Genomic DNA, 23,332 nt, shown 5'->3' with positions numbered 1-23,332 from the left:
CTCATAACCTGGTGAGGAAGTTAGACATGAAAATCAAAACTTGCAATGGGATGTGATAATTATTATGATAAACGTCTGCAAGAGACAATATGGCAGGGCTCTATTACAGTGTGGTAGGTTAGTTCATCATTAGCGTCTCTGAATTTATCAAGAACAAACTACATGCCAGGCAATGTCCTCAGCAGGCAGAATATAAAGATAAATAAAAACGTAGAGGGCTTCCCTGGTGGCGCAGTGGTTGAGAGTCCGCCTGCCGATGCAGGGGACACGGGTTTGTGCCCCGGTCCGGGAAGATCTCACATGCCGCGGAGCGGCTGCGCCTGTGAGCCATGGCCGCTGAGCCTGCGCGTCCGGAGCCTGTGCTCCGCAGCGGGAGAGGCCACAACAGTGAGAGGCCCTCGTACCACAAATAAATAAATAAATAAATAACAACGTAGAGTGTTAGCTCAGCCTGAGAGTCCAGGGAAGATTTCTTAGAGAGACAGTGGTATATGTGCATCTTAGATGATGAGAAAGAATTTCCAGATTGTTGAGTGAGGGCTGGGCATCCCTAGCATGAGAAGAGAGTGTGCGTTCACGGTGGTGTGGTTACTGGGGCACAGCTCACGGGACAGTGTGAGTGGAGCACGAGATACAGGTATGAGAGCAGCTTGTGCTGAATCAAGGTGGTAAGGGTGGGTGAGAGGTGATAACAAGTGGCCAGTTTCTGGATATATTCTGAAGATAGAGTTTTCCAGTTGGATGTGTATGAGATGAGTCAAGGACAACCAACTCAAGGATTTTTGTTCTGAGCAACTAGTAGAATAGACTTATTATCTCCACAAGCTTTTTTGAGTGGACTTGGGACTAAAAAAGAATAAAGATTGAGGAGCCCTTTAGGGAGTAGAAGTGACAGAACCTGTGGACTAATTAGATGTGGGAGTGAGGAAGAAGGAAGAGAGTAGAGTCTAGGATGATGGTCAGACTGTGAATTGGACAGTGGGGTCTTTCACCAGGACAGGGAGTACAGGGGGCAAGGAGCCTTGGCTGGGGAGATACCAAGCTCCATTTGGCACATGTGACATTTAAAGGGCCTGTGAGACATCCAGGTGAAGATGCCATTAAGGTCTCCAGAGCTAAGGAGGAAAACTGAGTCTTACTCATCAGTGGTGGAAACTGAATCCATGGGGTGAATGAGAGAGCGTGTAGAGATGGGAGAGAATGCAAAGAGAAGCGATATAAGGACAGAACTGTGTAGAACAATATTTAAGGAGAAGAAGAACCTAAAGAACATCAATCCTGACTTAGTTCAAACTTTCATGTTGAAGAAAAATGCATATTATCTGTACAAAAGAGTCATTAGAGATTTAGAGATCAAATCGTATTTTTATAATAATAATAAGACAAAGAACTAGGTTTAAAGATCAAAAGCAAGGTCAATTAAGTTGATTATTCTAAGCTTCATATTTGAGAAATCTAGGCTATCTTAATTTGAGAAAATATTTTAAGACTTTTAATCAAAATATATTACAGAAAAGTGTACATATTATAAAAATAAAATTTGGTAATTTTTTATAAACTGAACATACTCACTTAACCAGAACCTAGAAAAAGAAATTGTACATTTACCGACACCTCAGAAACCCCTCCTTGTGGTCCCATCCACTAACTAACCCTCGAGGTAACAATTACTCTGACTTCTAACAGCTCAGATTACTTTAGCCAGTTTATGTATTTTATATATCATAATCATACATTATCTACTCTCTTGTATCTGTCTTCTATGCTCAACTTTATGTCTAAGAGATTCATCCATATGTGTGTAGATATGTATATATCATTCATTTATCTCTGTATGGTATTCCATTAAGTGAATATTCCATGATATAGTATCAATTTTTAAAGTCAATGGGCATTTGGGTAGCTTCCAGTTTGGGGCTACATAATGCTACTGTTAATATTCTAGATGGTGCCTTTTGGTGACTAAATATAGGAGTGGACTTATTGGATCACAAGATATGCCTGTATTTAGTTTTACTTTTCCCAAATGGTAATACCAGTTTACACTCAAGCAGCAATGTATGAGTTCCAGTTGGATTGAAAGTTTTCAAGCAGAGGAGAAAATGTTGCAAAGGAATTTCTTCATTGAGAAGAAACTCACTCAAACACACTCAAATCCCCAGACTAGTTAATGTAATACTTTTTTCTCATTTTAATTTTCCGTGGGCTAAATGATTAGGGATAAAAATAGAAATTATTCTACTACTATGTATATAATTTGTATTAATTCATTAGTAAACTACAACCCCCTTGTCTTATAACTAAACACTGACTTTCTCAAAGTCCATTTCAAATGCCACTGCTTCCATAAGGTTTATCTTCTCAATTAGCAACGATGTCATTCATTTAAACTCTTTTTCACTTTATGCTGTTTATACTCCAGCTCATATTTTGATTACATTGTGTATCTTATCACCTCTGATTTATTACAGGCTTGAAGGCAGGGATTGTACTTTTTAAAAATATATATTATTGTCTGTTCCACGTAGGCTTTTGCTCATAAAGGGAGATTTTCATATATTTGTTCAGTGAATAAATAATTTTCACATTTATTATGATGAATCCCACTCCTTTATTTCTAGCATCACCATGTGTCAGTGTCTCTTTGCCTGAGAGAACAAATGACTAGAGACGCGATTTCAGAAAATTTTAGTTTGAAGCTCATCTCCAACTAGCCCCAGGGAGCAGGGTGTGGGAAAGAATGTAGAGGGAAGGCAGAAAGTCAAGCAATTTTTACTGTTCACAGGAATGCAGTGCAATATGCTCTCTTGGAGCTCTGGGGATTTAAGTATCAGAGGGATTGCTGGCAGCTTGGGTTTGCATACGCAGCACTGTTTTGGAATGCTCATATGGTGTGTGATTGTGCTGTGCCTGGAACTGACAGTGCCATCTGTTCCTTGCTTTATTGAGCAATGAGACTTAGCTTCACTCTCCAAATGAGCACACTTGCATGTACACACACACACACACACACACACACACACACACAGCCAACCTCCACCCCAGCCTAAACAGAAAACACTGGATGGACTTTCCATTTCAGGTTTTCATCTCAGCAGGAAATTCAGATGAGTTAGGTATCTGAATACAGCCAGACTGAGGTCCTCCTCTTTCATGGAGAACCGTGAGGTCCAAGTGGCTAGGAAACCAGTAATCACCACGTGAAAATCCACTCAGCATGGAAGATGAGTTATAATGACAGATGGTACCAGTCAAAAAAAAAAAAAAGCTACATAGAAAGAAGCAGGCTGGAAGGGTATCAGTGGTATCAGTATGGAAGTCAGACATGAACGACGTAGTAAAATAGCAATGAGAGATGATCGAAACAATTTTTAAGAATTGTTAAGAAGAACTATTTTGTTAAGTATACTGTATATTTATCTGCTATTTAGAAACAATAGTCATTTGCTCATATCATCATCTTCACCAAACAGAAGAACAACGGAGCTCAGTGTTCCATAGATGCAGCTGTGTTGTAGATCACGTGCCCAGAACAGAAACAGAGAAGTTGAGCGACATGATTAGTGAGCTATAGGTGCAGAGAACATATGTCCAGTATTTTCTGTGATTGTCTACATTTTAGGTGATCTTCTTTTCTCAAAAAAAGACTGAAAGATTGACTAAATGTATAAGATAATTTAATGTTTACACAATTGTAAGTCTTTTCACATAAAAAATTTCACAAATCAAGAAAAGTCCTTTTTTCAGAAGAGGAATCTTGATTTTGGACTCAGAAAATACAGCCATCGTAATGATGGACTTGAGAATATCGGTGTCAATGCATGTGTGTGGGTGGAGCAATGATCACTTTCAGCAGCATGTTGACATCATCTGAAAAAAAAGTCTTTCATTACAAAACACAGAGAAATGTTGGATAAAATACAAGTATTCTTTCAAGTGTATTAACTGAGCTTGTTAGGCAGTAAGAAGCAATTCCTCTGGGGCCAAAATGAAAAGGAAACTGCAAACCTGCAAGGTAAGCTGGTAAGCTGACCTGGTGAAAGACTCCTGTTTGAAGGAAGGAGGAAGTTTCAGTAGCCTATGGGCTTCTATTTTATGCCCACAGAGGACTAGACCTTGGGTAACCTGGCGCAAAAATTTCAAGTCCTAAGAGGGTATTTGCATAGTCTCAAAGTGTCTCCCCTGCAATATGTAGTAATTTACAAAGGGAAAATAATAAATTTACAGAGGAGCTTCCTGGCAGACATTACCTTAGCCAAGTGATCATGGTTAACATGGTGATACCTCTATACTGATGTCAGGTACCCCCTGATAGGGTGCATTGAGGAAGGCACATCGCTTCTGTCGTGTCCTTCCCAACGATGCAGGACTTCAGCATAATCATGAGAAAACATGGACCAAACCCAAAGTGAGGGATATTCCACAAAATAACCGAGCATCGAAAGTACCAAGGTCATGAAAGACAAGGGAAGAAAGAGGCACCGTCACAGATCCGAGGAGATGGAGGAGATGCAACCACTAAATGTAATGTGAGGGGCTTCCCTGGTGGCGCAGTGGTTGAGAATCTGCCTGCCAATGCAGGGGATAAGGGTTCAAGCCCTGGTCCGGGAAGATCCCACATGCCGCGGAGCAACTAAGTCCGTGTGCCACAACTACTGAAGCCTGCGCGCCTAGAGCCTGTGCTCCGCAACAAGAGAAGCCACTGCAGTAAGAAGCCTGCGCACCACAATGAAGAGTAGCCCCCACTCACTGTAACTAGAGAAAGCCCGCGCGCAGCAACGAAGACCCAATGCAGCCAAAAATAAATAAATAAATATATATTTTTAAAAATGTAATGTGAGATCCTGCACCGGATCCTAGAACAGAAAAAAGACATTCAGACAAGCAGGCACCATCAGGTTCCAGGTGGCTTGAAATCTCCTGGAAGCAGCTCCTATCTCTTTCAACAAAGCTCTGCCCTGGGCACGGTGACTGTAATGGAACCATAAAAGTAACGAGGCATTACACGAGCCTCAGGCTAAAAAGCCTGGAAAAGTGAACGTGGGGGGAATATTCAAGTTAATCAAATCCAACTAATGATACATTCAATCAGTGGAAATCTATTACTCCAGGTTGTATGTTCTTTAATACTCCTGAGGGTTTTTTCTCTTACATTCCAGAAAGAATGTAAGAAAATATAAAGCAAAATTTGATAAAAATCCAAAGAAAATGAGAGAATCCATATTTCTCCCACTAATTAATAGCTCAAGGAGATGAAAAATTTTTGAAGAAAATTCAAATAATACAATTAGCAAGCTTTATCTAATGACAACAGTTAGAGAGTTCTCATTCTTTAGAAGCATAAATGGAGCTTAACGAAATTGACCATATACGAAGTTAAAAATCATGTCTAAATATACCAGATAGTCTGTATCAAACATATTACTTTCACTACCCATTGTACAATTAAATTAGAAATCAGAAACACAAAGATAAATAAAGTTCCTCATAACTGTAAGCTTAAAAACAGACTTCAAAGAGGAATCATTATGGAAATAAGGTATTTGGAAATGAATTATAGATACTACCTATGAAAATTTGGATGGAAGTTCATGGCATTATGCAATAAAAGAAGAATTTTAAAAGAATGAGCTAAGCATGCACTTAAGAAGTTAGAAAAAGAACAGAATAAACCCAAAGAGAATAGAAAAGAATAAGGGCCAAAATAGGAAAACCAAGGTATTATAGAAAGAATGAATTGGTTCTTTAGAGAGAAAAATATAGCTCTAGCCATATTGGTTTTTTTAAGAAGGAAATCGCAAATAAGCAAGATTAGGAATGAAAAGAGAACATGAATATAGTGTAACAGATGTTACAGAAAGAATAATGGAACACATGTTGGAGGTTGCAAGGATATTAGGAAACCCCTATTGAGCCTCTCTGGGCTTTGGCTTTTCTTCACTGGCTGCTTCTTTTTTGTTTTACTTTATTTGATATTTTGCTCTTCAAAGCTGAATATTCCATTTTTTCGGTAGACGCTTACCTTCTAGTCTATAGAGGCTCGTGCTTGTGGGATCTGTACACCTCTTTAGCCAACAGGGCTGCAGAAAAAGAAAGACAAGTATTCAACCACAGAAGCTCAGAGGAAAGAAAACTCACCCAAGCACAGTGCTCATGAATAACTAGACCGGCGGTATTCCTTCCCCCTTTTCCACTCCTAAGCCTCTTCATACTCTTATGGTCAGTTACAAGTTACTTTTTTCCAAGTCTATCTCTGTACTCATTTCTAGGGTACAAATAACAGACAACTTAATTTCGGCAGTTTGGGAGAAACTGGGGAAAATAGATTTTTCTTTCATTCTGGAGTTCTGATGAGAGCACAGGAGCTGTAGCTATAAAACTATAAAACGACATAGTGAGAATTCCCTGGTGGCACAGGGGTTAAGAATCTGCCTGCCAACGCAGGGGACACGGGTTCAAGCCCTGGTCTGGGAAGATCCCACGTGCCGTGGAGCAACTAAGCCCGTGTGCCACAACTACTGAGCCCGTGTGCCGCAACTACTGAAGCCCGCGCACCTAGAGCCCGTGCTCTGCAACAAGAGAAGCCACCACAATGAGAAGCCCGCACACGGCAACAAAGACCCAACGCAACCAAAAATTTAAAAAAAAAGCCAACCGAAATAGTTTCCGCAGAAATTCCTATCCAAATGAAGGGGCCTACCACATTTTACAGGGGGTTTTACAGAGATAAGGGACGCAGTTAGTAGACATCACAGTTGCAATCTCAGTCTAGGTCTGTTGGGTTCAAATACTGTCTCTTTTTCTGTTACTTCCTTTGAGATTAAAATATTGATTTCCTGTGATGCATCGTTTCTATTTTTATGCGCTATTTCTGTTTTCCATGCTTTGTATGACTGCCATTACAACTTCCAGAATGATACCCACCGAGGTGTCTCTGAATAATTTTACACTAAGGAAGGGGGTTTATTTTTCTTATGAAACCCTAAATGCACAGTGCCTTCATCAGGCTCTGCAGACACAGAGAGGAAACTGCACAGTGAGAGCATATTTTCTCCATAGTAATCTGTCTCTTCAACTTCAAAAATGAGAGAAAGATGGAGAATTGGACCAGATATTAACCCTTTCAGCCTGAAATAGTACAGAGACAGACTTTACCCCCTTCGGAAGTACCTCAATTAATACTCTCTAGGATAACAGGAAAAAGTGTGTTTGGGAACGATGACTGCCAATTTCTGTAATGCAGCAAAAAGTATAAAGGTGCACTTTAAGTTCACTGAATTAACAGTAACTTCAATTCTACCCTGTTTTTGAGGTCAAGTCAATGCAGTTTAGTGTGGTTTGAATGAGAAATTTATACTAAGCATCACCATATTTTTATTTATGATATTTTCATCAAACCACTGCATAAAATGCCACAAAATCCCTGTGCCCATAAATGTATTTGTCTTCACAGTCTTAAGGTAGTGCAAGTGGGATGAAGTCATTGTAGAGAATACCGTGGGAAGGTACAGGTGGGGAGACAGGAAGAAAACAATATTTCCCTTTCCTCTATGGTACGTTCTCTTACTTTCCCAAATCAGTGGAAGGAGCTTAAAGCATAAGGAAAACTAGGGCAAGCCCCACTCCCCATTCTGTAGACTCCCATCTCTTCCTGTATCAACTATCCTTTCATTGAAAATTTTAAACTGTATCTTCCTCTCAGCAAATATTTACAGTTCTCTCCAGTCCTAAACAGACACAGACAGGCATTCAACACAGTATCCTTTCTAGCTAGCTACCACTTTATTTCTCTTCTCTTCTTAAGCAAGCTTCTTAAAAAATTAAACACTCTTTCCTTATCTATCCTTCCTCTCCTCCAGTGGATTTCTCAACCCACAGCAAATTGGCTCCAGTTTTTCCTAATTGATTAACTGAAATCGTTGTTACCGAAGTTGCCAAGAACCTTCTCTTGGCTCAACCAAATGGTCATTTCATTTGACCTGTCTTAAACACGTTTAAGTGCTGAGTACATCCTCTTCTTGAAATTATTCTTCTGGCTGCTGTAACTTCGGTCATGTTATTCCTTCCTGGATTTCCTCCAATCTGTCTGTCTGATCTTTTTCAGTGTCCTTTGCTAAGTCTTCTCTTACTTTCCTCTTGAAACTTGTTGCTCTTAGACTTTTGTTCTCAGTCTTCTGTTACTCTTTCCACTCTTGAGTGATTTCACCTACTGGATTTGCTTCCACTTCTACCTAAGCAAAGATATCCCCCCAATCCCTTTTCTCAGCCCAGACCTCTCTCTGGAACTCCAGCCTGGGATATCCAACTGCCTGTAGGGCGTCTGGTGTTAAATATACCACAAGCATCTCAAGTTGGAACAATGTCCCAAATTAAGTTCATTGCCTTCTTCTCCAAACCTGTTAAGGATCTTCCATTTCCTTTTCCATAAAATTCAAGCTGGAAGTCTGGAGCCATTCTTAACCCCTTACTGTCTCTCTCGTTCCTCATCCAGGTCCACGGAATCCAAGTGCCACAGATTCTAAAGTTATAAGATTTCTTATTTCTACTTTCCCTTATACCTGACTGCCTTAGTTCAGATCTCTTTATATCTGGCCTAAACTACTTCAATGATTTGGAGAATCCCTGCCATTGGTCATTTGTGCCCTTTATCTTCCTTCCCAAATATCCTCCCTACAGTGACAACGTGACCTTCCCCAAATAGTAAATATTACCTTGATATTATACCTCTGTTTCACTCTTGTCAATGTTTCCCCACTTTGGTAGCCCCCAAACATGTGTTTGCTATTGGGATTGCCATTGGGCTGTGTTCAGTAAGTTGATTTGAGGGATGGCCTGGAAGAGAAAGAGAAATATGTATTTTTTAAAAGCTACTACTAGAGGATTCTAAGGCACAGCCCAGTTTGAAATTCTTAGAGGAAGGAGCCAAACCAAAATCTGTGGGTGAAAGGAGGTTAATCACTCTGTAGGAGCCACTCATACTAATGGGAACGTGACCCCAGTGGTACCCTGTATCTCCCAGGGCCGTGAAGAACGTTTGATTAAGAGGATCCAGTCAAGCACTCAGCAGATACAGAGTTCCCTATAACCTGGCCCCTGACGATTCCTGTGCAATCCTCCACCCTCTCCAAAAATCCTGCGTTCCAGCCATACTAAGTAAGCTATTTATACCTCCCTAAGTTTGTTATGCTATGTTGTACCTATATATTTTTGCAGATTCTTTTTCCTGGTTCTGGAATGTCGTTCTCTCCTTTTTCTACCTGGAAAACTCCTCCTCATTCTTTAGACTACTTTCAAGCTTCTTCTTTGCTAAATATCCCTAGACTCAGGAAATCAGAGTCAAACATTTCCGATTTATGCCCATAACCTGCCTTGGATATGTTCCTACAAAGGCATTTAACTGCATTTAACTCTTTCCTCGCATGTCTCTATTACCCATTAGCCTGTGATATCCTTAAAGAGAGAGAGAGAATATCTTCAACACTTTTGAGTCCCTGGTATATGGGAAACAACACATTTGTTGAATGAACCAATTCCTCCAAAGAAGATCTTCCCAAAAGATTAAATGTTAGAAAATGGAGCTAAATGGCAAGGATTGGTCTTTGATCTAAATTTGTTCCAATAAGGCAAAACTTGATTAGATCAGCCACCAGTTTTTCTAGTTCCTAATCTTTCCTCTTCAATCTGATGCTCTATTTCAAGCGTCCTTTGCCAAAGGGTATAGATATTTGTCTGGGTGAGACTCTTGTGAGCCTAATGTTTACAGTGTTCATTTTTCCAAGGATAACACAAACAAACACAAAAACAACTACATAAGCGATATCCATCAAGGGTCAACTCTTGTCTACAGAAGAACTTACTATCAGCCAGGCATAGTTCCTGGTTTTGGCATACAAAGGTGAAAGAAATACAATGGAATTGTGCCCCATCTCTTTTTTGGCCTCTCCCGTTGCGGAGCACAGGCTCCAGACGCGCAGGTTCAGCGGCCATGGCTCACGGGCCCAGCCGCTCCGCGGCACGTGGGATCTTCCCGGACCGGGGCACGAACCCATGTCCCCTGCATCGGCAGGCGGACTCTCAACCGCTGCGCCATCAGGGAAGCCCAACAATGTAATAATAATAGAAATAGGACTTCCCTGGTGGCACAGCGGTTAAGAATCCGCCTGCCGATGCAGGGGACATGGGTTCTTGCCCCGGTCCGGGAAGATCCCACATGCCACGGAGCAACTAAGTCCATGTGCCACAACTACTGAGTGTGTGCTCTAGAGCCCACGAGCCACAACTACTGAGCCCGCATGACAGAACTGCTGAAGCCCGTGCGCCTAGAGCCCGTGCTCCGCAACAAGAGAAGCCACCGCAATGAGAAGCCCGTGCGCCGCAACGAAGGGTAGCCCCCGCTCGCCACAGCTAGAGAAAGCCCGTGTGCAGCAACGAAGACCCAACGCAGCCAAACATAAATAAATAAATTTTTAAAAAATAGAAATAAAGTGCACAATAAACATGATGTGCTTGAATCATCCTCAAACCGTCCCCCAACATCCGTGGAAAAAAAATTGTCTTCCACGAAACTGGTCCCTCGTGCCAAAAACGTTGGGAACCGCTGCCCTACAGAAAGGAGAGGGGCTTTTTCTAAGTCTGTGCCTGACAGAAGTGCTTTCTATTTTCAGCCTTATCTGCCTGCCATTACTATACTAATTTGGTAAATTCATGTTGTGTAATATGTCAACTGATCATAGAAAGTAATTTTTCTTAGTCCAAATCGTTCTTCCTCATCACCTTTCCTCTTTCATACATGCTCAACTCTTCTTCACTCTAACCAAGGTTTACCACTTCTACCCCTTCCCACCCACTAACTTTTCTGTTCAAACTGTTCAGCCATATCTGCATTGCTTTTCCTAACACGATACATTTCTCACCAGCCGTATGTGCTCTCTAGTCCCTAATCCTTAGTCAGGCTTTTTCACTGCTTTCTCCGGGCTACAAATCATGGCTAAGGAAGGTAAAGGAAATGAGAACACTTGACACATTCAATATTCTTGCTTCCTGATTTCAGTTGGCAAGGAATTCATTCATTTTGTGTTTCCTAGCATCTGCTATACAACAGCTGTCCAAACTGTCTTGACTTTTTTTTTACGCTCAACCACTTTCTCTCACTCACCAGGTGTATGTGCAGGTCGAGATTATCAAGAAAGTGTTCTCCACATGAAAGTCTTTTTTTGTTGTTGTTTTCATTCTCCATTTTCCAATCTTCTGTTCTGTCTGTTCTCCAATCTTCTGTTTCATTTTAAAATAAAATCTATTGAGGTTAATTTGCATACAACGAAACACACCCCACTATATGTGTACAGTTCGATGAGCTTTGACAGATGTATATACCCAGGAAACTACCACCCAAAAGAAGATATAGAGTTTTTCCATAATGTGAAAAAATGTTGCCCTATTAGTATTCACAGTTAGCCACCCCCACCCCTTATGGCTCGAAACAGTGATGTGCTTCCTGTCACTATAGATTTCTTTTGCCTTTTCTGGGATTTCATGTAAATGAAGCCATACAGTCTGTATTCTTTTATTTCTGGCTTCTTGAGCTCAGCATCATATGTTTGAGATTCACCCACATCCATGGATGTGTCAGTAATATTTCTAAGTAAGCTTTTGTTTGATCACACCCACACCCCTTCATTTACACATTGTGTATGGTTGCTTTCACGCTCCGGCGGCAGAGCTGAGTAGTAGGGACAGATCGCATGGCCCAAAAAGCCTAAGATATTTACTATCTGGCCCTTCACAGAAAAAGGCTGCCGACTTCTGACCTAAGAGGTCAAATTTTATGGTATAAAGTTTTCGTATTTCTTTATTCTTTTGATGTCTGTAGTAGCTGTAGTCATAAAACTACTTTCTTTCCCGATATTGGTAATTTTGCTTTTTTCTTGATTGGTACAGCTAAGAGGTTTATAAATTTCATTGATCTTTTCTAATACCTAGCTTTTTTTTCCATTAATTTGTCTGTTTTCTACTTGACTCCCATTTGTTTCTTATTTTCTTCATAATCTTTGGGTTAATTTGCTCCTCTGTGCCTTTTTAAGGTGAAATCATAGACCATTGATTTTAGATTTTCTTCTTTCCTACATATTTACAGCTATAAATATCTTTCTAAGCACTGCTTTAAATGCATTTCCCATATTTTGACTTGTATTTTCATTTACTTCACAATATTTTCCTAATCCTGCTGTGATCTTTTTCTGTGACACATGTTATTTACAAATGTAATATTTAATTTCTAAATATTTGGGGATTTTTCAGATATTATAGGGTTTTTGATTTCTAATTTAATTCTAATGTGGTCAGAAAAAAGATATTCTGTACAAGTCCAAACACTCAAAATTTACTGACTGATCTACGGCATAACATGTGGTTTAACTTAGTGACTGTTCCTTGTGCACTTAGAAAGAATGTGTATCCAACAGCTGTACATAGTGTTCTATCGGGTTGGCCAAAAAGTTCATTTGGGTTTTTCCATAACATCTTATCCATGTGGTCAAAGTTGAGAGCATTATTCAGATAACCTACTTTATTCAGATAACCAACTTTACTGATTTTGTGTGTGTGTGTGCTATTAATTGCTGAGAGATAAGTGTTAAAATTTCCAACTCTGATTGTGGATTTATTTTTTTTTATTGTCAATTTTTCCTTTGATGTATTTCTAAACTGCTATTAATCTTATATTCATTTTGATTTTTAGCTCTTTCTGATATATTGATCCTTTCATCATTATAAGCTTTCTCTCTTTATCCCTTGTCATATTTCTTGCTCTGAAGTATACTTTGATTGACAGTAACATAGCTACTTCAGCTTTCTTATAATGACTGTTTGTAATGGAATATCTTTTTTCATCCTTTCACGTTAAACTATCCTGTCTTTATATACAAAGTTCATCTCTTGTATACCTTTTTTATCCAGTCTGATGCTTACTGAATTTTAACTGGGCTATTTAAATCGTTTACATATAATGTAATATTTAATATGACTGGGTTTAAGTGTATGGTTATGCCAGTTTCTATTTGTCCTTTTCTTTGTTCTTTTTCCCTCTTTTCCAGGCTTCTTTTGGAACTATCTGTACAGCATTTTACCTTCTTCTATTGGTTTATTACCTATCCGTTTTGTTTCATTCTTGGTTACACTAGAATTTACAATATTCCTTTTTAAGTTATCAGAGTCTACTTTCAAATGATATTATATCACTTCTCATGTTCTTACAACAGTATATTTTCATTTATCCTGTATCATCCTTGGTGATATTTCTGTCATACTTACTTCTGCATGTTATATAAGCACATCAATATATCATTACTAGTTTTGCTTTTAACAGTCATGTATCTTTTATTTTTATTTGTTTTTATTTTTAACATCTGTATTGGAGTATAATTGCTTTACAATGGTGTGTTAGTTTCTGCTGTATAACAAAGTGGATCAGCTATACATATACATATATCCCCATATCTCCTCCCTCTTGCGTCTCCCTCCCACCCTCCCTATCCCACCCCTCTAGGTGGTCACAAAGCACCGAGCTGATCTCCCTGTGCTACGCGGCTGCTTCCCACTAGCTATCTATTTTACATTTGGTAGTGTACATATGTCCATGTCACTCTCTCACTTCGTTCCAGCTTACCCTTCCCCCTCCCCATGTCCTGAAGTCCATTCTCTGCTAGGTCTGCATCTTTATTGTTTTTCTCTTTCTGACTTATTTCACTCTGTATGACAGACTCGAGGTCCATCCACCTCACTACAAATAACTCAATTTCATTTCTTTTTATGGCTAATATTCCATTGTATATATGTGACACATCTTCTTTATCCATTCATCTGTCGATGGATACTTAGGTTGCTTCCATGTCCTGGCTTTTGCAAATAGAGCTGCAATGAACATTGTGGTACATGACTCTTTTTGAATTATGGTTTTCTCAGGGTATATGCCCAGAAGTAGCATTGCTAGATCATATGTTAGTTCTATTTTTAGTTTTTTAAGGAACCTCCATACTGTTCTCCATAGTGGCTACATCAATTTACATTCCCACCAACAGTGCAAGAGGGTTCCCTTTTCTCCACACCCTCTCCAGCATTTATTGTTTGTAGATTTTTGATGATGGCCATTCTGACTGGTGTGAGGTGATACCTCATTGTAGTTTTGATTCTCATTTCTCTAATGATTAGTGATGTTGAGCATTCTTTCATGTGTTTGTTGGCAATCTGTATATCTTCTTGGAGAAATGTCTATTTAGGTCTTCTGCCCATTTTCGGATTGGGTTGTTTGTATTTTTGATATTGAGCTGCATGATATGCTTGTATGTTTTGGAGATTAATCCTTTGTCGGTTGCTTCATTTGCAAATATTTTCTCCCATTCTGAGGGTTGTCTTTTTGTCTTGTTTATGGTTTCCTTTGCTGTGCAAAAGCTTTCAAGTTTCATTAGGTCCCATTTGTTTATTTTTATTGCCATTTCTCTAGGAGGTGGGTCAAAAAGGATCTTGCTGTGATTTATGTCATAGAGTGTTCTGCCTATGTTTTCCTCTAAGAGTTTTATAGTGTCTGGCCTTACATTTAGGTCTTTAATCCATTTTGAGTTTATTTTTGTGTATGGTGTTAGGGAGTGTTCTAATTTCATTCTTTTACATGTAGCTGTCCAGTTTTTCCAGCACCACTTATTGAAGGGGCTGTCTTTTCTCCATTGTATATTCTTGCCTCATTTATCAAAAATAAGGTGACCATATGTGCATGGGTTTATCTCTGGGCTTTCTATCCTGTTCCGTTGATCTATATTTCTAAACAGTCCTTTATCTTTTAATAGGAATTTTTTAAAAATGTCTTTTATGTTTAGCCACGGATTTGCCATTTCAGACCCTTTTTATTCGTTTGTGTAGATCCAGGTTTCCAACTGGTATCCTTTTCTTTCAGACTATAGATCTTCATTTAACGTTTCTTATAGTACAGATTTGATGGCAATGAGCATTTTCACCTCTTACTAGCTTGAAATGTCTTTATTTTTTCTCACTTTTCAAAGAAACATTCGTTGGATATAGAATTCTAAAGTGACCTTTTTTTTAAGCAATTTAAAGACATTCCATTGTCTGATGATTTGCAGTCATTCTTATATTTATTCCCACTATATAATAACTATCCCATTTCCTCCAGTTTTCAAAAACACTTTCCTCTTTTCCTCCTGAGCCCTTTCTTACTAGCATCACCTTTAAAATTCAAATTTTTACTAACAATCTGTTTATAATGATACATATATTCTCTAAGATGATATAGGCTTTCGCCCTGTGCTCACTTACTTCTGAGCCCTCACCATTTGTGCCTTTAATGTCATACTTCTACCAACAGCCTAAGACAATCTAAGGGTTTTAAAAAATTATTATTATCATGCTCTTCAAAAATTTTCCAGTCTCTGCCTATCATCCAGTTCCAAAGATCCTTACACATTTTTAGGTACATGTCACAGCAGTACTCCACTTCCAGGTAGCGAATCTGTACTAGTTTCCTGCAGCAACTGTAACAACTCATCACAAACTCAGAGGCTTATACAACAGAAATTTATTCTTTCACAATACTCAGGGCCAAAAGTTCCAAAATCGGTAGCACTGGGCCACAGCTGAGGCCCAGACAGGGCCACGTCCCCTCTGGATGTGCTAGAAAAGAATCCATTTGCCTCTCCCAGCTTCTGGTGGCTGCTGGCATTCCTTGGCTCGTGGCTGTCTCACTCCAATCTCTGCCTTTATGGTCACACTGACATACTTTCTTCTGTGCATCAAATTTCCTCCTGCCTCCCTCTTACAAGGACACATGAAATTGCATTAGGGTCCACCCAGATAATCCAGGATAATCTCCTCTCGAAATCCTTACTGTAGTCACATCTGCAACATCTTTTTTCATATAAGGTAACATTCACGGGTTTTGGAAACCAGGACCCAGATATATTTGGACGGAGCCATTCTTCAAACTACCACAACCACCTACTTATTTTCTTCAAATGAAATGGTTGCTGTCATCCTGGCCTCACTGAATGTCAGCTGGACACACAAAATTCAGCCTTTGTGAAAAAATTGTCTTTATGGAGAGAAACAATAGGAAAGCAAGTTGGAGATATCTGTGTAAAATGTGATGTAGGTTACAGAATATTTTTTAAGCTTCTTTGACAATTCAAACAAACAAAAGTACACAACACCACCTAGAGTAATTTTGCCAAAAATAAAAGAAAATCTTAATCTGATGAAGCCTCAGCACTAACTACCAATTTACAGGAACTATAGGAGACAATGTAACATGTTAAACAAGTCCAGATAAAATCTACAAAATCCAGACTCCAGAAAACTATGGAACAGAGGCTCACTTCTTTCAACAAATACATATAAGGTAAAACAAAGTGAGATTCAGAGCTGGAACTGGACAGAGCAAGAAAAAGAGGAGAAAGAGGAAGAACCTACAAAGTAAAGAAAATTTAAGAAACAAATCAATATAGAGAATTTATTTCAACCCTGGCAAACAATTTTAAAAATCTATAAGATGAGGCAAAATTAGAACACTGACAATATATACTAATATTAAGGAACTAAATTTTGAAGTCAGTAGCGTTGTTTCAAAAAAAATTACTGTTACACTTTAGAAAACATGCTCAAATATTTAAAGATGAAATAATATGATGTTGGAGACAATGCAAAGTAGCCAATGGGCAGGGGTAAGTATGCAGGGGTATCAATAGAATGACACTGTTTATTAGTTGACAATTGTTGAAATATTTCATAGCATAGAAGAAAACTGGAAGTAGTATTATTTGGAATAAGTTTTATGATCTAGGCTTTAAAATACAAATAAAGATGAAAACCAATGTAATCATCAGCAAAGATGTAATAATTAAAGATTAACAGTATGAAGCTTGGATTGCATTTCATTGCCTTCCACCTTGATTTCTAGGATGTTTGAAACAATTACTGTAAGTACCTCTGTGGGCTGCATAATCTATGAGAAATAAGTTTGCATTGAAACCTGAGTTGTTTCATGTGAAAAATGATTTCTTCTCCCAGGAGAGAAAATGATAGAACAGGTATGTCCCCAGAGGTGAGCTGATAAAATAAATACACATAGAAATAAATACTTAAAGGCTTCTTGTGGAGGCTTCCCTGGTGGCAAGTGGTTAAGAATCCGCCTGCCAATGCAGGGGACACGGGTTCAAGCCCTGGTCCGGGAAGATCCCACATGCCACGGAGCAACTAAGCCTGCGCACCACAACTACTGAGCCTGCATGCCACAACTACTGAGCCCACATGCCACAACTACTGAGCCTGAGTGCCTAGAGCCCGTGCTCTGCAACAAGAGAAGCCGCCGCAATGAGAAGTCCGTGCACCCCAACGAAGAGTAGCCCCCGCTCGCCGCAACTAGAGAAAGCCTGCACGCAGCAACAAAGACCCAGCGCAGCCAAAAATAAATAAATAAATTTAAAAATGAAAAAAAAAAAGCTTCTTGGGAACTATTTTCCTTAGTTTTTCACAGACTGGCTTCATGTTCATTTGGAAAATATTTAACAGAAGGTTCAACAATGAAATATTTCAATGTGAATGTTAAGTTTTCATTTTTGAGGTTGGTTTGAAACATTACCAACATTGCCAAAACGTCATGCTGGATAATCCATGAATTTAAGGGGTTGGCAGAAAATGCAAATTATACAAATGAACAAGGAAACTGAGCGAAAACAAATTAATTGTCATTATTATGAGAATCCAGAATCACCTGATGTGTGCTGATCAATACAGTAGCCAATAGCCATTTGTGACAACTGAAATTTAACTTAATTAAAAATAAAGTTGAAAATTCAGTTCCTCAGACACACAAGCTACATCCCAAGTGCTCAACGGCCATAAGTGCCAAAGGCTACCACGTTGGACAGCAGAAATACAGAACACTTTCACCATCATTTCTATTGGACATGCCAGACTGCATCCAATCAGTAGTGTGTACACCAAGTACCAGTGCTTATTATTTATTGAGTTATTGGCTTAAAGACCCTGTCCCCTTCTCACACCTTCCTTGATTTTTCATCATATAAAAAAGTATGAAGTTTTGTGTTACATTAAATTTTTGTTGAAGTATGTTGCTTTTTTCACCTATAAAAATCCATGCATGGACTTCCCTGGTGGTGCAGTGGTTAAGAATCTGCCTGCCAATGCAGGGGACATGGCTTCGAGCCCTGGTCCAGGAAGGTCCCACATGCCACGGAGCAACTAAACCCGTGCGCCACAACTACTGAGCCCACACACCTAGAGCCCGTGCTCCACAACAAGAGAAGCCACAGCAGTGAGAAGCCCGCGCGCTGCAACGAAGAGTAGCCCCCGCTCACCACAACTAGAGAAAGTCCACGTGAGGCAACGAAGACCCAACGCAGCCAAAGATAAATAAATAAATAAATGTATTAGAAAAAAATCCATGCAATAAAAAACGGGAAAAAAGGTTTTGTTTCCTAAAAACAAATCTATTTCCTTTTATCAGATGAAAATTACATATCCGTATTCCCTTCTCTGCTATGGCTACAAGAAAACTCAGAATTAACTTAATCCTTAATTGCTGTACCTGTTATTAATCCAGGTTTTGAATAAATGTACTTTTCTCCCCTCATACAATTTTTTGACATTATTTTAATGTATTTAAAATATTTTATTGTGAAGAAACTCAAAATTCCTTTTGGAGATGGGCAGAACATAATGAAGTGTATATAAATGGAACTCTTCTGCCCTCTTTGTTTCAAGAATAAAATTCCCAAGCAAGAGATTATGACCAAGTAAGGTTTTTTCCTAATAATAAACATTAAAAAAACTATAACTTTCATTAATCAACATATTGTACACATCAGTGCCAAAAGCCATTTTATAAAACTAAGTAATTATTTTTAATAAAATTCCAAGATGGAAATTCCTTGGTGGTCCAGTGGTTGAGACTTAGCACTTTCACCAGTAGCCCGGGATCAGTCCCTGATTGGGGAGCTAAAATCCTGCAAGCCACGTGGCGTGGCCAAAAAAAAAAGAAGAAAAAAGAAAATCCCAGAGATTGAAAAAACTACTTAAATATTAAAATTACCAAAACTAATAGCAGACATCATATTAATTAGTGAAGTACTAACATTTCCATTAAAATCAGAAATAAGGACATTCCATATCATGACTATCATTCAACATTGTTTTGAACAGTGTATCTAATGCAATAAAATTTTTGAAATCAAACAAGCAATAAAAATATTGAAGATGTATACTTATCTCTATTTTCAGAGTGGTATACCTAGCATATGTGAATATCTATAATAGCTAATTAAAATTAGTAAGCGTTTATAAAGGTGAGTAGATATATGTAAAAAGATTTGATACTTTTTCTCTATACCAGTAAAAACTAATTAGAAATGGGGGAAAAAATCCTACTATAGTAGCTACAATTAACAAATACATAGGATAAATTTGACATAGGAATCAAAATGTGTCAAAAAGAAATGTACAGGATGTATATATTTTTTAAAAAACGCCAACACAATCTTATTAAAGGATATAAGACATAAAAGCAGAGTGAATTATTTTCTTGGATACAGACTCTTAAAACCATAAAAAATATCCATCCTTCCCAAATTAATACAGGTTAATTCAACATTGAATTTCTTAGGAATAATTTAATCTGCAAGAAAATATCCAACTAACTGTGGCTTAAGTAACTCAAACATTTAATTATCTCACATAAAAAGAAGTGTGCAGAAAGGAACTACAAGGCCAGTTCAGTGATTCCCCAATCATAAAAACCCAGGCTCCTTCTAGCTTTCTGTCTTCCTTAAGAATGTTGGTTTGTTGCTTTATAGCTCCAAGAAGGCTGCTGCAACTCCAGGCATCACATTCAAGTTCAATTCAAGGGAGAAGATGGTGGTGCCAAATATACCTTTTTTTAAAATCAAAAAACCAAATGATTTTCCACAAGTGCCAGGACTGCATTGGCCAGACCGTATCACATCATATGGCTACCTCTACATGCTGTTTAGCTGAGAAAGCAAGCACCAGTCTCTAAGGTGGTGGAAGGTAAGGGAGGAGGTTGGGAATGGGTGTTTATTTAGCCAATCAAGTGTTAATATGTACCACATATTCTAATCAGAATCTCTTTTTTCCATTCAAACTGTTCTGTCTCCCCATGTAGAATGTAAATTCCAGAAAATTTACCTTGCTCATCACTGTATTCCTGGTACCTGGCATGTAGGTACCTGTTGGATGGATAAATAGCTTTAATGCAAAGTGAAAAATCTGTCTTTAAAAAATGGCCATTTCTAAACGACAGATAACTTAGGTTTTTACAACTATACCTTCAGTTTTCGGTACTACGACTAAATACAGAATCATACGATAGGGAAGGTCATCTGGCCTCACCATCTTCCCAGTGTAAGAATCTCTGCCCAAAGGTGGCATGGCTGCCCATCTGTGGCTTAAATACTGCAAGTGACTCTCTTAAGGTTTGGTGAGTGCTTCCCGTGTGTCAGAGAATGGGTGTAATGCTCTACATGATCTTATTTGTATTCACAAGAATCCTATGAGGAAAATACTATTATTTCCATTTCATGAACGAGAAAAATGAAGCAGAGAATCTCAAAACAATACAGAAAGTTAAGTGGCAGGGCCTGGATCAGAACCCAGGTCGACCTAACTCCAGGTTTCAAGTTCTGAACCACTGAGCTTTACCACTCCCAGCATTAACACAATCCATTCCACTGGAAGGTTTTTTCACTGGGCTGGGCCAATTGGCCACTCTGTTATTTCTGCTCATTGCCTTAATTCTAGAGGAAAGCTCACTCTACTCCTACATGATCACCCTGTCAGGGTCTCAGAATTATTTCCAAACACCGTGTTATTTCGGTCCCCTGCTTTGGGATTAGAGTCTGTTTGTGGGATTCTCCCTTAAAATGCTGCATCCCAAAGGGAACTTCAAGATCTCTGCTCTGCTTACCAGGATCACAGACTATCCTATCTATAAACTTGCCATTATATTTACATCAGTGTTACCTGAGATTGTAACAAGTTTTTCTTAACATGGCTGTAATGTTTTTGGTCAACAAACTTTCTAAATCTTTTTCAGACAAGTTGTTGCCAAATCAGGTTTTTTCCATGACTCTTTCAATGTACATAATTTACATTTAGCCATGCTAAGTTGCAGTTAATTCTTTTGATACAGTTGTTCTGAACTATTTGGGCATAATGCCCTTTACATACACACTTAAACACACACACACACACACACACACACACCACAAAGAAAAAAACTGGATAAATTTTTTAAATTAGTGTTGATTAAAAACAAATGTATACATAATTAGTTCCTAAATCCCTTTAGTTAAGTAAAAATTAGTATTTAAAACACAGTAAACATCAAAACATTAAAATATTCCTGGACATATACTATGAAGAAAAATGTTATAAAAATTTGGTGATTGTGACCATTTGTAATACATAAAAGTCCTATGGGAAAAAATTTGCATAACACATTATAGTAATCAATTCTGGTAAAGAATAAATCTGAGATACGCACCATGCAACTAACATTTTCTTTCTTGAGAATGAAATGGCTGAAAACTGAGAAGCAAGTTTAGGATATGAACCTGTTGTGACACAGACAATTTGATCTACCTTTTAAAAGATTTTATTCAAAAGACTCAACCTACCTAAAACATGCTCATTTCAAAGCATGCTTGTTTCATGAATGACACGGTGTCTTTTCCTTACAAATTGCATTGAAGCAGAATTAAATCATGACAATATCATTTCATTGTTTACAATGGAAGAAACAAACGTTTCAAAGAGTGCTGTTTTTCATTGTTCAAATTCCACTCAGTTCTTACATACAAAGAGTATCTACATGTCATTAAATGTTCAGAAGATTAACTTACTTAATAAACTCAGGGATTCTATGGGTAAGTGCGTGGTAGAGAAATGACTTGGTCTCTTTGTAAATAATCCATTTTGCTCATCTGTAAAAGAGTCAGCAGCCACAGAGCAAAATTGTTAAAACAACAAAAAGCTAGTAGGGAGAAAAGGAGTAATTCCCTGCTAACACAAATACATTTTCTATTGCACTAAATACACCTTTCAGGTTACAGTTTTAAATGGTTAAAAAGGGTTATTCACTTCTGGCTGTCAGTTTGAACTACTGAAAAGATTTTACCTTTTCTTTTTCTTAAACATGGCAATGTCCAATGAAAACAGTAGGAAGTTCCAACAACCCTTGGAAAATATGTCACCTATAAACCAATTTCCTCGAGATGTAAGCAAACTGAAGAAAAAGAAGAAAAATTAAGTGTGGTTACCACTAGAGCCTCAGATCTAAGCAAAGTATAAAGAAAGTCAACAGATGTCCACATTTGATTCCAAGAAACACTTACCATAATCTGGACTCTGCTGCCCTCTTTTGTATCATGAATGTAACACAAGTACCAAAGGGCACTTCCAGCAAGAGCCTGAAAAGTAAGGGGGGGTTGTGTGGCTTGTTTTCCCACCTAGATAGTGAACTGCTAGGGCAGAAGACATTTGCCTAATTGTCTTCACACATTTGTTGTTTCGTACATTTTTGTTGTATAAATACATGTGATTTATTCTGACTTTTTAAAAAAGACTTCATTGATTGTGATTTACTTTGGTGCGTCTGAGGAGCAAAAATCTGAGTTTCCAGTTTTATTTATTTACTTATTTTTACATCTTGATGGAGTAGAATTGCTTTACAGTGGTGTGTTAGTTTCTGCTTTATAACAAAGTGAATCAGCTATACGTATACATATATCCCCATATCCCCTCCCTCTTGCGTCTCCCTCCCACCCTCCCTATCCCACCCCTCTAGGTGGTCACGAAGCACCGAGCTGATCTCCCTGTGCTATGCGGCTGCTTCCCACTAGCTATCTGTTTTACATTTGGTAGTGTATATATGTCCATGCCACTCTCTCACTTCGTCCCAGCTTACCCTTCCCCCTCCCCGTGTCCTCAAGTCCAACCTCTATGTCTGCGTCTTTATTTCTGTCCTTGGACGGTCCTCGAGTCTGTCATACAGAGTGAAGTAAGTCAAAGAGTTCCGTTCCAATGTTGGCTATCCAATCTATCCTGCTTTAAAATCCAATGTTTTAAAACCAACGAAGGCAAAACAAAAGTTAGGCCTTGATTGCTTTTAGCTTAACAGCCACATTGCTTGAAGTTGTCTTTTAATCTGTTGTATGACGTGAGCACAAAGCATAGAGGTCTCCTTCGCTTATCGTCACACTGCATACATGGTTTCTTTGATGGACAAATGTTC

General features: G+C 38.5%; 1 protein-coding gene across 1 annotated transcript in view; it reads left to right on the top strand.

The window, feature by feature from the left end:
• The window catches only part of PROSER1 (proline and serine rich 1), a 146,058-nt gene that overhangs the window by 83,534 nt on the left and 39,192 nt on the right, over positions 1-23,332 (top strand). The gene's annotated exons all lie outside the window — the stretch shown is intronic.

The sequence above is a fragment of the Tursiops truncatus genome, chromosome 18 (genome assembly GCF_011762595.2).
Source record: "Tursiops truncatus isolate mTurTru1 chromosome 18, mTurTru1.mat.Y, whole genome shotgun sequence".
In the NCBI taxonomy this organism is placed as follows: Eukaryota; Metazoa; Chordata; class Mammalia; order Artiodactyla; family Delphinidae; genus Tursiops; species Tursiops truncatus.
The sequence above is the reverse complement of the archived record's forward strand: the minus strand, read 5'-3'. Positions and strand labels throughout refer to the sequence as shown.